General features: G+C 43.4%; 1 protein-coding gene across 8 annotated transcripts in view; it reads left to right on the top strand.

Moving 5' to 3' along the window:
* Window positions 1–15,484, top strand: part of KCNMA1 (potassium calcium-activated channel subfamily M alpha 1) — a 735,030-nt gene that overhangs the window by 465,762 nt on the left and 253,784 nt on the right. The window lies entirely within an intron of this gene.

Genomic DNA, 15,484 nt, shown 5'->3' with positions numbered 1-15,484 from the left:
CTTGTTTTGACTGCTTCCCTGTGTTTGTTTCTATGTATTAGGTAGAGCTGCTGTGTCTCACAGTTTTGGTAGAGTAATGAAATATCTTTTAATAGCTGGCCTAGGATGCCATTCTGGAGGCTTAGAAAAAACTCAAAATATATTAGAGTTCTTTTCAGACCTTGGATGGTTTATGGCAGCATCTGCAATTGCTGGTAAAATTACAACCTTGTAATTCACAGCTGTGTCATATACTCACCAGCACACATTGTGATTTATATACAAGCCAGTTGCCTTGAAAAAGAATGCGAGGAAAAACTCGCACAACAGAAAGTTTACAAAGTGTGGTTATTTTTAATACATAATGTTTTTTCCCAAAGCTATACTCATAGGATAGGTGGTATGCTGTTCATCAAGGTTATTAGCACAGTACTTTCAGGGCAGGGTGGGGTATGAGGATCGCTTATACTTACGCATTGGCTGGCCAGGCTGTAATGTTCAGAATATACAATCTCCCTATTTCCCTTACCCAAAAAAGAGCTGTCACCGTGAACCAATTTTTCCCTTGAAATTATACCTGGGCATCTATGACCTTGACCTGCATTAAACCTGAGCGAAAAATCTAACCTCCCCTGAGACTCCTTCCTTCCTAGGAAATGATGAGGGTATGCAGGACAGCTTGTTAGAAAGCCATACATGGGATTTCACTGAATTTTTCCAGTAAGCTTGGCTTTGACTCCTGTTATGGAGCCAGAGAGAGAAGGAGCTGGGAGCAGGGTAGGACCTGAGGAAGACGGGCTGTGGAGAATATCAGATTCATACAGAGTTTACTTCCATGAGAAGTGGTGGGAGAGAGAGAGGAGACCGCACAGCTCAGTGATCTGGTAACAAAAGTCACAGATGTGAATCTAGAGACTTGGGCTGTGGTCCAGGCTGAAGCCCTGCCAGTTCAGTTGACCTTGAGCAACTCATCTATAAAAAAGAGGTGAGTTCCTGCCTTTGGCTACCAAGGGAGTTATTATGAAGATCGAAGGAAATATATCTTTTAATTCTAAACCAATATCTAGGGTCACTATTTTCCTCTTGTCTGCCTGTTTCATTTTTATTATTTCCCCATTACATCCAGCCTTTTCACCTCAAAGAAGATTCTTGAGGTACCAACTTCCTTCTCTGTCAATGATATTCTTTTGTTTGGTCTTATGACAGTTATTCCTGATTATTTTCTCTGAGCCTGTTAGAAATCGGATCACTTCCCCACATAGGACCTGTATATACTTTTTCTTGACATGACCACATGCTTCTCTAGATCAGACCTTACTTTCTCTGGCTCGTTTCCTGCCTGCCCCTGACCCACAGAGTACTGGAAGCAACAAGAACAGAGGCAGCTCATAGCTGAGCAGAAGGCCCTTTGCTGGAGTATTTGTGATGCAGGTGACCAGAGCCCAGAGTTCACTGCATTGGTCCCAGAGAAAGTGCCAGGATTCTGTTCCCATTAAAGGCACTGGGGCTTAGAGGACACTGCAGCTTTGTGCTCAGAACCTCCCAGACTTTGCCCTTACTGAAGAACTTGGCTTAGCTGACGGCAGAACAAGGGGCTTTATTTTTTATTTGGTACCTGGTATCCCAGAAACCATAAAACTGTTTCTAATCCTTCCAAGATAAAGAAGCTCTTATTTTATTCCAACATGAAGATTTTATTTTATGGGATTGATTCAAAGAAGTCTGGACATCTTAATGATATATTTTCAAAGTAATTCTTTTATAATTTTTTTAGAGTATTTTACTATTTTCTTATTTTATTTTATTTATTTATCTTTAGAGGGGAAGGGAAGGAGAGAGGGAGAGAAACATCAGTGTATGGTTGCCTTTTGTGTGTCCCCTGCTGGGAACTGGCCTGCAACCCAGGCATGTGCCCTGACTGGGAATCAAACCGCAATTGTCTGGTTCACAGGCCCACGCTCAATCCACTGAGCTACGCCAGCCAGGGCTCAAAGTAATTCTTTCATAATTTTTATAAAAATGATACATTATCATTTAGAAGAAATGGAAGCAACACAGAAAATACGAGGAAGAATATGTCAACTAAATTAAAACAACATAAAATTTTTTATCATAGCAGGCAAAAATAATTTTAGATGTCTTTCTATACAGTAGAGAAATAAATGTTAGACAAATTTATATAAAATGAGTTCAAATTATACATGCTGTTTTAAAAATTAGAATGTTAAATTTAAGCTTATTTGAACATAGGAAAAAGGGAAGGAAAATAGAAGAATTGTTAAACTTTGGTAACTTTTGGTTCCAAAGACATGCTAGTATTACAAGAAAGCAATTTGGAAAAATAATGAAGGTGGAGTCATGTTTTCTTCTAACTCTGTTTTTAATTTGATGTAATAGGGATGAGCTTTCTGCTATGAAAGGGGAGAAAATTACCACATTTACATTTCCTTCCACATCCTTTCAGCTCACTAATTAGTTACATTATTTTCATTTTGTCAAGGTTTTATAACATTCTCCTCTGGAACTAGAGTTCCCATTTTTATTCAGTCTTAGTTAAGCCTTTAGGAGTGTGAAGTCCTCACCCCAGAGCCTTCCTTTGCACAGCTTCCTCACACAGCTTCAGTTCAGAGACTGCCTCCCTGCAGCTGGGAAGCCCTGCTCATTGCCTGATTGCCGGGTGAGTTCGGACAAGCCCCTTGACCTCTCCGCGCCTCAGTTGCTGCATTTGTAGAATGGGGACAACTACAGCCAGCTCTTAGTGGGTTTCGTGGGGATGAAATGAGTTATTTCAAAGTAACTCATTAGAAAGGTTGCCCTTTCTGGGCAACCTGGAATGGCTCAGGTGGTTGGGCATCATCCCCCAAACCAAAAGGTCACAGATTTGATTCCTGTTCAGGGCACATGCCTAGCTTGTGAGTTCGGTTCCTGGTCAGGGTGTGCAGGAAAGGCAACCGACAGATGTTTCTCTCCCTCATTGCTGTTTCTCTCCTTCTCTTTCTCCCTCCTTCCCCCTCTAAATAAATGCATACATAGATACATACGTCCCTGGTCCACTGTGTTTGCTATTATGAGATCACGCATTTTGGACAGCAGGAAGTCAAGTGTGCTCCGAGAATCTCACCCCTGTCCAATAATTGTTGGCAGGGACATTTTCAATCCCATCAAGCCATTCACCTGCTGTAAGCTCTTTCATGCCTTTCCTTGTTCTTAGTCTAAATCCCAGTCTCCTCCTTAAGGCCTACAAGGCCTACCTCAGGGGGTGCCTGCCTTGTCCCGCAGCTTCCCGCAGGCCTCCCCCGTGCCCGGTTGCAGCCGACTCCATCCTCACCCTTCCCCGAAGGCCACACGTGCTGCCCCTGTGTTGGATGGCACTTGCTCCCCCTTCAGTGTGGATCGCAGTTCTCACCTTCAGTTTTTAGCTGGTCTGACACCTCAGTAGAAGGGCCTGGCCTGGCCACACCCTCTGAAGTGTACCCCAGGGAAGTCTGTTTACTTTGGGATTACTGCTAACAGTTTGTAACTGTTTGTTTGATTATTTATTTGCCTGGCTGCCCTTCTAGCCTATACCTCCTTGAAACCTGGGATCATGTCTGCCTCATTCAGGACTGTATTCTCAGTACAAAGTACTATGTTTGGCACTGTAAATATTTATAATTATCTATCGATGGATCTGTATACTGGTAGCTATACAGGGCTGCCTCCCTCTCTGTCTCCCTTCCTCTCTCCCTTCCTCTTCCTCTCTCTCCACCTCTCTGTACAGCTACCTATCTCTAGATACACAGATAGGTAAAAACATACACACACAGGTTGTGGAGATCAGACAGTAGCAGACAGACTTTACACAGATATAGGTATAGACATGCACTGAGTATCTGGAACTATTCAGGCAACATTCCTACCCTCTCATCCTTCCATTTTCTCTTCACAGAACAATTATCTAAGACGACAGTGATGGGAATTAGGATTCTTGTGGGAGTGGATAGAGGAGGAGACTTGAAAGTTTGACCGGCAGGTGACATTCACTGACTGTCAGCCGAGTGCCGCACAGTGCTGGGTGCTTTGTGCTGGGTTTTACTCAGTCTTTACAGCAAGCTGCGAACTAGGCTTGTGTTCCCATTTTACAATACAAATGATGCTAGGGAAGTTATTTAATTCCTTAAAGGTGATAAGTGGCATAGCTGGGACTGGAGACCCCCCCCATCCACTAGGTAAAGCCACCGGTTAAAGGGGTGTGGCATGAGCACTGCCAACGCACTTCACGCAGATTGCGGGGAGCATCTTCTTCGGAGGTATGAGCAGTGCACATGGGTCTCAGAAGGAGTCATCTCAAATTACAAGGTAATGCCAGCATGAGCCTGAGAAGTGAAAAGTAAGGGAATCATCAGTGTGCGTTGGAGTTCATCAAAACAGGAGGTGAAATCAGAAGATTCCAGTAGCAACAGAAATATATTTGTCAACCGCACTTGGGGATGAGTTGAAAATAATAGAATACTGTCCTGGGTAGAATGCACCAGTCTTAGATCTTCTTTTCTTGAAATGTCCTTCACGGAATTTTGGATTAGTGAGAAAGTTGGTAGGCATTATGGGAAGAAAGTTCTGTGGTCAAGTAAGTTCAGGAAATCCAACTTTAATTAGAGAGTCCCTTAACTGCAAGAATTCTCAGAGCCTTTATATGCTGGCGCACACTGTCAGTTCCCAAGGCAGGGCTGTGGCATGTCTCTGGACCTATCGTGACTTCAGACACACCTGGGACAGTGTTTTTCTCCCTGACATGGCCTCCCAGCAGTGAGCCCTCAGTAAAGAGTCACAATGCAGTGGACAGTAATGATAAGTCCTTCCCAGATACTGTTTCATTTAAGCCTCACAACAACCTAAGAGATAGGTTTTCTCATTCCCATGAGGCAGGCCCTGCCCGATGCTCCACCCACGTGCCTTTGTCCTTCCCTCTGTGCAGGTGGCTGGGTTTTGCCTCAGCATTTCTTTGCCTGGGGGTTTTCTCTGGTCTCTGAGGACACATACTTGGCCTGTGTCCAAGTCACAAGCACTTGGGAATTACTTCTCCCTCCAACCAGTGTGGACGATGGGGAGATGGACCAGTGCTTCCGGTCCTCACCACTCAGTGAGAGAATTCTGCTCGAACCTTCCACACGGGCTGCCCAGGCCCCCCCAGTGGGCTTCTACTGCAGTTTTCCAGCAAAACGTGCTTGATAAACTTTTTACTGTGGACTTCTTTCCCATCCCTTTCTCATATCTGCACTCCCCATTGGAAATCTCACTCCCTGAGATTTCCCAAATAAACGATTCACAATTGAATTCTCCACTCAGGTTCTGCTGCTGGGGAGCCCAAGCTGAAATATCTCATTTTTTTAAAAAAGCAAAACACTAAAAAAGCCCCAGAGTCTCCAAGAGGTTACAGAATGTACCCTATATCACAGTTTATCAGTGGTAAAGCCAGTATTTAAATTTAATCGACACATTTACTGAGCACCCACTGTGCGCCTGGCACTGTCCTACGTGCTGATATGACAAGAGGAAAAAGCACTCTCTCTTTTTGAACAATCGCCAGAAATAAATTAGCCCAGGCTGTCTTCAAAGTCGCTGCCCTTTACCACAGTGTTCCACGAATTCTCTGAGGGTGGACTCCTAACCCCTTCGAAACCGGGAGATCCTTTCCTTTCCAGACCCGTCATGACCTCTGAGTCAGCAGTGGTGACATTCAGCTCCCATACTGCCCTCTAGGTCACACAGAAGTGCACCACCTCCAGGATTTGGGTTTGTGAAAAGTGCTTCGCAGCAAGATTTGCCAACTCAGTGATTTTCCTGCCCAGTCTAACATCTCTCTTAATTAATGAGTTGCAATTAGCATTAATAAAAAGAGATCATTCCACAAGGTGAGGCCACTGAGATAACATTTTGTTCCAAAGCTGTCCTCCCGGTGCGCGTGGGATCATTCAGAAGATGGGCGTCTGATGAGCCTTGTGCTGCATCACTCACGCGCGCCTGGCCCCCTGGGCAGCGGGGCCTGAAGCAGCACAGGCCTTCACGGAGCGAGGCGCTGCTCCGCAACAGTAGCACTCGTTTGTGGTTACAGAGCAGCTGTCGAAGTTGCAGGTTCGTAAGAATGATTTTTATTCTTCTTTGGGCTACCTTTTTAAAAAATTACTTACTGATTTTGGAGAGAGAGACGCTGATTTCTCTCTCTTTTGGAGAGAGAGAAACACATACAGGCCTCTTGTACGTGCCCTGACTGAGGACCAAAACTGTCATCTAGCTATGTGCCCTGACAGGGAGTCGAGCCCACGAAGTTTTCAGTGCGGGACAATGCTCCACCCAAACAACCCACCCAGCCAAGGCTCCCTGGGCTATTTTCAAAATATTATTATTATTTTTTGTTTATAAGTGATCTCTAGAAGCATAGAGAAACAATTATAGATTTGATTTAAAAGGGAAATTAGAAATGATCTATTATTAATACCGCCCTTGCTCACCCTTCCTCCCTTCCCTCCTTTCCGTGAGAAACCTAAATCACTAAGAGGGAAAATGATGTGTTAAAGCAAATGCGGAGCACTCCTGAAACTGGAACCCACTTGGTTCTTCAGACTATTATTATACGGATGTTCTTTCCTTGTCCACAAGAAACCTTTTTGTTACTATGTTCTGTCTCTCTCAGCAGTTCTGACATAAGAATTATCATAGAAGGAAGTCTAATTTGCTAGCCAATGTAAAGCTTGGCATTGACCATGGATTTGTGTCTCCTGGGCCTTGCTTGCTCTCCTCACTCTCAGGATAGTCATAGTCTGTTCCAGTAAGTGATTATGATAATTTATTTGCTGTTTTTCACTTTTGCCTTTATTTGTTTATTTATTTTTTGGTTATCGTTTCTGCTTGTTTAGAGTCGAGATCATGTTTTATAGTGTCTCTGGCCCTAACAGCTCCCCCAAAAGGACCGCACATGCAGCGGGGGCATAGTCACTTACTGCCGATGAACTCATTCCTTTTACCCATATTTTTCCTCTCTATTTACTGGGCTTGCAACTGGTGCCCATTCAGTTCTTCTCTTGTGCCCTCATGCAGTCAGTGAAATGGCCACAAGGAAGGTGTTTGATGGAAGAAGAGGAAAAGGGTGGTCTCCCTAACCCCTGAGCACTCCATCTAGAGTAACGAGGGCTTGATTTTACCTGCAGACCATGCCTCAGGCAGTGGTAGAGAGAACAATGTAAGCAGCCACAAGAGTGTGTTGATCATTTACATGTTTGGTTAGTCTGTGGCAGCAAGAAAGAATCCACTTATTGCTAATGATAAAGCAGTGACTGACCTTGTTTATTTTCACATAAATCATGTCTCAGCAGGCATTTTCAGCGTCTGAGGCCAACTTGCTGTGGTTTGTCTGATCTATGAGAGTGTTCCTGTTGCGTATGAGCTATTTCATAGAGATCAAGAATCACTGCTTAAGTGTAATCCATCTTCATCAGTGAAGGGATATGCTGTAAGGACTTTCTAGACGTTATCTGTCACTGCGTGGCCATCAAGTAGATGGTTTGTGTGCCTCCCACACGGGTTCTGTGATAGGATGGAGATTTCCGTCCACATCCCCTGTCACTCAGAGTCAATAAGTAGAATCCAGTGAGACCGGTGGAACCGGCAGCTCAGTGAGGCCTGCCATTCAAACTCAGATTTAGTGACCTCCTTGTACTCAGGGACAAACTGGAGTGAGGGGTGCAGGCTGAGATTGGAGACAGATGATTTCACTAGGTGGTGCTAGATGTGGGTCGGAACTAGGTGGCCACACAGCACAAATTCTTGCCTAACAGAGCATTGTAACTGCCTGGACCAGTTGGCAAAGGCCATTAGTACAACAAAAGGTTGATGAGATAATCCCAGCTTATACTCATTTCCTCATTCCTTCAACACATATTTATTGAATGCTACATATGCTGGACGTTCGGGATGTGAACAAAAGGAAACTGAAGTTACATAGCCATTTATTTATAGGAAAATGCTGAAATGAGCACATGAGCCAGGGACTTTGGTGTCACAAAGAGGGACTTGCTGACTTGTGTTTGATCAGAACAAGGTTTATGACTTAGTGTAGCTTTGTTCAGGAGTTCCTAGAAGCACATGTGCAGGGGCGGTGGAGGGTGACAGTGCAACCTTCTGAAGAGACTTTCTGTCCTCTTAGGCTAAAAAAATCTCCACATCCTCCCATGTTAAAACCAAAGCTGTGACTCGCTGGCAGTCAGTAAGGGAAAACCATGATTTTAATGGCTTAAGGGCGGTGTCAGGCTTTCCAGAATATAGACGAAGACGGACGAAGACCCTGACGTCAAGGAGTTCATTGTCAGAAATGATTTAGAAATACCTGCATTAAGCTAGGAAAATACAAAAGTGCTGTAAGATCAGGTGCTACAAGGAGTGTTACAGGGATCAGAACCAACCACTGATTGTTGCTACCTTGCAAAAGCACCTGTTGGCAAATTAACCTTTCCTTTCTCACTCCAAAATGTCAGTAAATCTGAGGTAATTAAGCAATAGCCAGCAGGTTGAATCTGGTATACTATTTTTGGAAATAAAGTTATATTGACACAAAAAAGCAAATGACACAGCCAGGGTCATTTGCTTAGATATTGTCTATTGCTGTTTTTTTAAGATTTTTTTTAATTTAAGATTTTAAAAAATTTATTTATTTTTAGAGGGGAAGGGAAGGAGAAAGGGAGAGAAACATCAATGTATGGTTGCCTCTCGTGAGTCCCCTGCTGGGAACTGGCCTGCAACCCAGGCATGTGCCCTGACTGGGAATCGAACTGTGATCCTCTGATTCGCAGAGGATCTCAATCTGCTGAGCTCGTAGCTCAATCTGCTCAGCTACACCAGCCAGGGCTCTATTGCCAGTTTTAATACTGTGATGGCCAAAGTGAAGAATTTCAACATACTGTATGGCTTGCAAAGCCTTTGGCCCTTTTACAGAAAAAAATTGCTGATCCCTGATTTTGATTATCCAAGTTTATGCTGGTATTAATATAGAGCATCAGAACAAAACATAGCAGAGAAAACCCACACTTTGTTTTCATCCTCTGAGTTGACCTTAAATTAATTTTGGGCATCCGAATTAAACAGAGCTAAATCCTGTGGCACCTGAGGCCCTTGTGAAAATCTTCACTGACATAAGATGCAGCGCTCTGCTTTCTGCCTTTATAGAGAGCTAAATCAAGAGGGCCCATTTGGGAAGGATGGCCTTTATTCTTTGTAAACTATAATTGAAGATATAATTCACTGTGTTCCTCAGTCTCTATTCAAAGCTGCTGGCACAAAAATTCTGCTTGAATTTAATTTTAGTATAATGTTGGACTCTGAATTGACTTTATAGATTTTTCCCTGTTTACAACAATCATAACCTAGTGTGTTTGTCTCTTGCCATAGGTGACAGAAAATGCAGAGGCAATTTCAGAGGTGAACTTAATAGTAGACCTATTGCAGGTGCCAGGGCTGGCACTAGTGAAGGCAAGAGAAAGGTATAGGGCACACCATTTAAGGAGGAACTCAGTCTGGGGGTATTGCAAATGTAAGGTTGGCCTTGAGTGGATGCCTCCTTGAATTTGGTGCCTCAGCAGGTGCCCCTCTCTTGTCCTGATGCTAACAGATGCCTCATAATACCCACTGGCTCTACTTCCAGATGGTGGGGGCCCTCTCCTAGTTTATTCCAGTGTAATATATGGGGTTTTGTTTTTCTTTTTCCTTTGGACATTGTAAACTGATTCAGTTCCTCCCTGCAGTAGATCAGGATACAAATCTCAGACTAAAACCTGTGGGCACTTGAGTGACCAGAGACTGCCATCTGTCCCCTTTGGGTCCAAATGTCAGGCAGGAGGGAAGCTCAGGGCCATGTGTCAGCTTCCCAGCGGGGGCTCAGCATGGGAAGGAGGATTAGGGAGGATTAGGCCAGTGCTCTTCATTGAGCTCAGGTTTTCTTTTTGTGGAAGAGGAGGGAATACTGGACAAAGTTGGATTCGTTGGTCTCCAGTATCACATGTGCTGTTGCCAGAACAGATGGAGGCTATTACTCTGGAAATGAGAGGAAACTGCAGGGACCAAGAAGTTGGTGGCATTCAGTGCAGTGCTAGCTGCTGATGATGGGGAGGTTGGGAAGGGAGGGTGGGCTGAATTACAGACTGCTCTGCTTTTCCCATGGTTAGTGCTTAGGAGGAAGGGAGGAAAAAAAGGACAGAAGGAAGGCTAATGGGAGGGAGGAAGGAGGATGGGGTGGGTGAGGAGAGGGTAGATTAATTTAGAGATGAGGCAAAATTTTCTTGAATAGTCAAACCAGGGACCAAAGCAAAACATGCATTTCCCTTGTAATCTGAGGCAGGATGATCAAACACCACAGGCTTTTCTGGTCTCCAGTTTCCAGAAGAGTAAGAATATGTGTGGAGAAGCACTTGATTCAAATGGTCTAGGATGTGGGGAATAAATAGTAGTACAGTTTTATGGGCCTGGTCATAGATTCACCTTGACTTTGTTTTCCCGGTTACAAATAACATACGTGGGATGACTTCTTTGTCAGCTAAAAATAGGGCCATCACTTGCCAACAAGTGATGTTGGTTTTAGTTCACAATTCACTTCACAATTTGCCCCTTCCTACTCCATTGTTAACTCCTTGAGGACAGATTTATAGCTAATCGTGTTTGTATTCCTAGTGCGCCTAACTTAGTATATTAGTAATAATAAGAGCGATCCCTCATTAACACTTCAGATGTGCCAAGGACAGTGTTAACTGTCGTAGGTCATTGATTTATCCCTTAAAATCACCACTGTTACTGTTGATGAGGCAGGCCACTGTTACGGTTCCCATTTCATAGTTGGAGAAATTGCCAATGTTTATTTCCAGGTAATGGGAGAGTTGGGATTTGAATCCCATCATTCTGGGTCCAGAATCCTGCCTGTCTTCTAAGTACATGCGTAATTAAAGTTTATAGTTGAATAAATGTGCCATCAATTTGTACAGGATCTAGGGAATTGGGTGTTGATTTCACTGAAGGGGCAGTGTGTCGGTTATTTGCTTGGTCTGTATCTTTAAAAGAATGGATTAATAGTCACTTGTTCTTCTGTCCTGACCAACCCCGACTGAGCAGCAAGCCTGATGGGAGGAGAAGGAGCAGGGCGTTGCCACACAGTGACCACAGGTGGAGGCAACACTGGCCTTCGGAGCATGTAAAACCCTCATTGGGTTCCCGAGGGCGGAGCAGAGGGCAGCCGTTGTGGGGTGCGCTGAGGGAGGTGGGGTGTGAGGACACAGTTCGGGACAGTTTTTGTAATGCACAGATGTCCAGAGAGATGAGCCCCAGATCATTTGAAGTGTGCATATTTTTATAGACTTCTCTTTACATTTAAAAAGTGATTATAAATGCCCCTTTTTTGGGTGACATGTTTACCTTGCTAAGTTTTTCCCATTTTAAGAGTCAGGGACTTGAGGCAGGTTTGAAACACCTTCCCGAGAGCATGGGCCTTATCGGTGGGGAGCCTGGGATCCCAGTCTCAGCAGTCTGGCTCCAGGGGCCCTGTCCCTCATGATCACACTTACCGGGTCCGATGGAGAAGCTGGTGGGCCTGCTCTGTGGACACAGGAAGGGTTGTGGTTATTGATGCTAGGAGTCCAGGTTACCGGTTAACGATGGGACAGTCCATGAGCAGAAGGTAAATCGCTCTGGCTGGGTCCCAGAACTCTGGTCGATTGATAAGGAGAGAATTTGCTGAGGATAATCTTGTGTTAGCCCCTGTTGTAGGATTTCGCAAGCATTATTTAATCTGGATAGTCATCTATGAAATAGTTATTAAAATCTCTGTGACTTTTCATGTTCTTAATTGTTTTTTGATGAATGTTTAATTTTAATGATATTGATCTGTTTTTTGGAGGAGAGGTCAATGCCTTTGTGTCAGAAGAAATTTTTACCCACCCCAATGTCCCTGATGTTTCTTTTCAGAGGCTTTATATTTACCTTTTACATTTCAGGCTGTGATCCATCTCAAACTAATTCTGCACATAGTGTTAGTCTGGAGTGTAATTCTGTATATAGTGTTAGGTAAGAGTTGCGATGACTTCCCTTCCCTTTATAAACATCCAGTTCTTCTAGAATCACTCATTGGGAGAGTTTCCTTTCCACATGGAATTGTATTGGTGCTTTTGCTGTAAATCAACTGACTGTATATTTGTGGGTTTGTTTCTGAACTCCAGTTTCATTATTCAACTTGTCTTTGTCTAGGCCATAATACACTGTATTACCATACTTAACACATGAAGCTTTATCATTTTTTTTTATAAAATGGGTGTTATATTTTGTCAGATTTTTTCTGACATCTCTTAAAATGGTCATATGATTTTTCTCTTGATTTGTTAATGTGGTGAATCACATTGGTTTTCATTTGTTAAACTGATCTTGTTGTCTTGGTGAGATAAACTCCACTTGTCTAGGATGTGTATCATCCTTTTAATGCACTTTGGATTTATTTTATTGGTATGTATTTAAGGATCATTTTGCCCATGTTAATGAAGTGCATTGATCTGTCATTTCTACCTCCTCCTCTTCCCCCTCCTCCTTTTCCTCCTCCTTTTCTTCTCCTTCTAGTGACCGTCTCAGGTTTTGGTGTTATGATTATTCTGACATCATAAAACAAATTGGGAAATGTTTCCTCTTCCTCTATTCTCTAGAAGAATTTGTGTAATATTAATATTATTTACTTTTGAAATGTTTAAATGTTTGTTAGAATTCTCCATTTCCAGTGCAAATCATATAGACCTCAAATTTTCTTTGTAAAGATGCTTTTAATGGAAGTTTAAATATCTTTAATGGATATATGACTGCCTAGATTTTCTACTTCTTCTTGTGTCATTTTGAAAAAGTATTTTTAAATACTTTTATTTAACTAGTTTATTCAGTTTTCAAATTTGTAAGCATTGCATTATTCATAATATTATTTAATTATCCTCTCAATGTCTGTAGGACCTGTAGTTATATCTATTATATCCAAGAACTGTAGGTGTTAAAAAGTCAGTGTCCCATCTATTTCATTTTAGACACATTGAGTTCCTTTATAATTAGGAATAGGCCCTTTCCTTCCCTCTTTAAAATATTTGTCATGCTTTCTCTTAGCCTAAAAAAATCCCCCTAACCAAAACCTGTATTTTCACCTGGATGTCTGCTACTCAACTGTTAGGATTCAGAATAAATGTGAAATCTGTACCGATAGCCACATCACAGCATTTTCCATGCATATTCAAATCCAGGTACACATGTAGGTACTATACACATATACACATACAGAGCTATTTAATGTTCTTATTTTGTAGCACTTTACCAAATTATTAATTCATTGAAATTATTATAGAACATTTATATTGCTTCTCTCTTTTATTGGACTATAAAATCCATCAAGGCTGGTCTTGTATTGTTCCTGTTGATTGCTGAATACCCAGTGCTTGGCACATCAGAGATGCTCAATGCACCATGGTTGGGCAAATGAACTTATCTACATTATTCTTTACAAGGAGAAATAATGTGTTGTCTGTGGAAAGTCTCTTAATTAATTTTAGCCTTGCTAGAAGGCAGTGTGAAGGCTGGAAAAATTGGTAGGGGCTAGATTAGGAAGAGTCTTGACTAACAATTGACAGAACCCAGGCATTTTTCTGTTTATATTTTAATATTTTTCTCTCTCTGTTCCTGGTATGTTTTTGTTCACACTCAGTGCCTGGGGGGCAGAGGGCACTGGCATTGGTAATGAGAGGAGATGCTGAGAACTACGGGGCAGGGGAGTGTGTGGGGAGAGGAGCTCTAACCGAAGTCCCTCCTTCACTTCAGTCCTTCATAGGATTAGCAGAGGATTTGTGTACTGGGGTTATGTTGGTGGTGGGAGGGGGAACAGGAGGAGTGGAGCCATTCACTTTTTTTTCTCTAGTTGGGTATCACTTCCTATAAAAGAGTCCTTCCTACGAATCTTCGCTCTTTAGACAGATCACTACAATAAAAGAAATGGTCTAATGGGCCCTAAACTTCAGCCTTCTCTACACTCTATTCTGTGCCCCCTGATTTGTGGAATTATAGCCTTTTCTCTTTCCATCCCTTAAACCATGTTCAAAGGAGCTTATGTGGTAAATTCCAGAGTGAAGCTGATTGATCAGCTTGTAGGACATAATGGATCAGAGGGCTGCCCCCTCCCTTTCCAGCTGCTTTCCTGATGTGCTTCCTGCAGCTGACGCCCAGAGCATGCAGGGGCTCTTGCACATGGGCTGGTGGGTGCAGGAGGAGAGAGTCTCTGTTTGCTCCACCAGGATATAGATGCTGGTGAGTCTCACTGTGCCAGAGAGGAGGCCCTGTCTGCAGCACGGATCAGAGGAAGACAGGCTCCTCCAAGTCCTTGCAGAGCATCCACTTGTGCAAGAGGTGAATTGAAGGAACTGGGAGCCTAGCCAGCTCTCTGCCTCTGCCATGATCCCCAGTAAGATTCTGGTCTACCATCACCCACCCGACAGCACCAGCGCAGAGCTTTACAGGCCCACCAGACGTCGCAAAAAGTCTCTGGGCGATTTGTTCCATAAAGGCTACCGGGTGAGGTCTGGGCCCGCCACCCCTGAGAAGGAGGAACCACAGAACTTTTGGCAGTCGTTGGTGTCTTGCTGCAGGGTTTGCGCTTCTTGGGGTAAGGTCCCTCCAAACCTCAGCACTTATCTCCCCCAAGTGTCCCATGTTTCTGGAGGCCGCCCTAGAAAGACATGGGGTCCCTACCGGCTGGAGGTAGGGTAATGTCCAGGGGACAGGTGATAGCCTTCTCTGTTGCCTTTGTTTAGCATGCACCCTGAACTCAGAGGTACTGGGCCAGGCAGAAATCCTCTCCTTCCTTTTTGGATGAGTGTGACTACTCTCTAGGGTTCCTAAATGTTTTTGAGATATTAAAGAATATATTTCAGAAATGTTGGAGAAAGCTAGACAAATGATGGAAACAGCTTCCGTATTTATTAAGTGGTAACAATTTCCAGTGAGTCAGTGTTTTCAGAAGAGGCATTTAGAACTAGCACAGCGCGCGCACACACACACACACACACACACACACACACACACACACACACACAATGTCAGAGACAGCATCCCTTTTCGGTTTGCTTTCTTCTGTCTTCACGTTGGGCCATGAAAATGTTGCCCAGCCTGTCCTGTGTGGTGCTTCATTAGTCTCACCCAACAAGGATTATGAGACATCCTCAAGGAAGCTTCTCTTGTCTCAGCTGCTTTGTGGTAGGTGTTTGTTTTTATTTGGACACCCGTAATTTATAGGAATTTGAGATAATTGACTTACATGTACATTTCTGGACCCAAATCCCCAGTCTTAGGAAGTTTTATTTCCAGAAAGGGTAATGGCAGCCCTGGCTTCTTTCAGATGAAGTGGAATTGTGTTAGAAGGCAGTTTAGGACTTTGGTGTGGACAGGCTCCGCTGCCACAGTGCCTGCGCATTCTCTGCTCCTG

This window comes from Artibeus jamaicensis, unplaced genomic scaffold (genome assembly GCF_021234435.1).
Source record: "Artibeus jamaicensis isolate MK-2021 breed Jamaican fruit bat unplaced genomic scaffold, CSHL_Jam_final contig_332, whole genome shotgun sequence".
Classification (NCBI taxonomy): Eukaryota; Metazoa; Chordata; class Mammalia; order Chiroptera; family Phyllostomidae; genus Artibeus; species Artibeus jamaicensis.
Note: the sequence above shows the minus strand (reverse complement) of the source record. Positions and strands in the feature narration are given on the sequence as shown.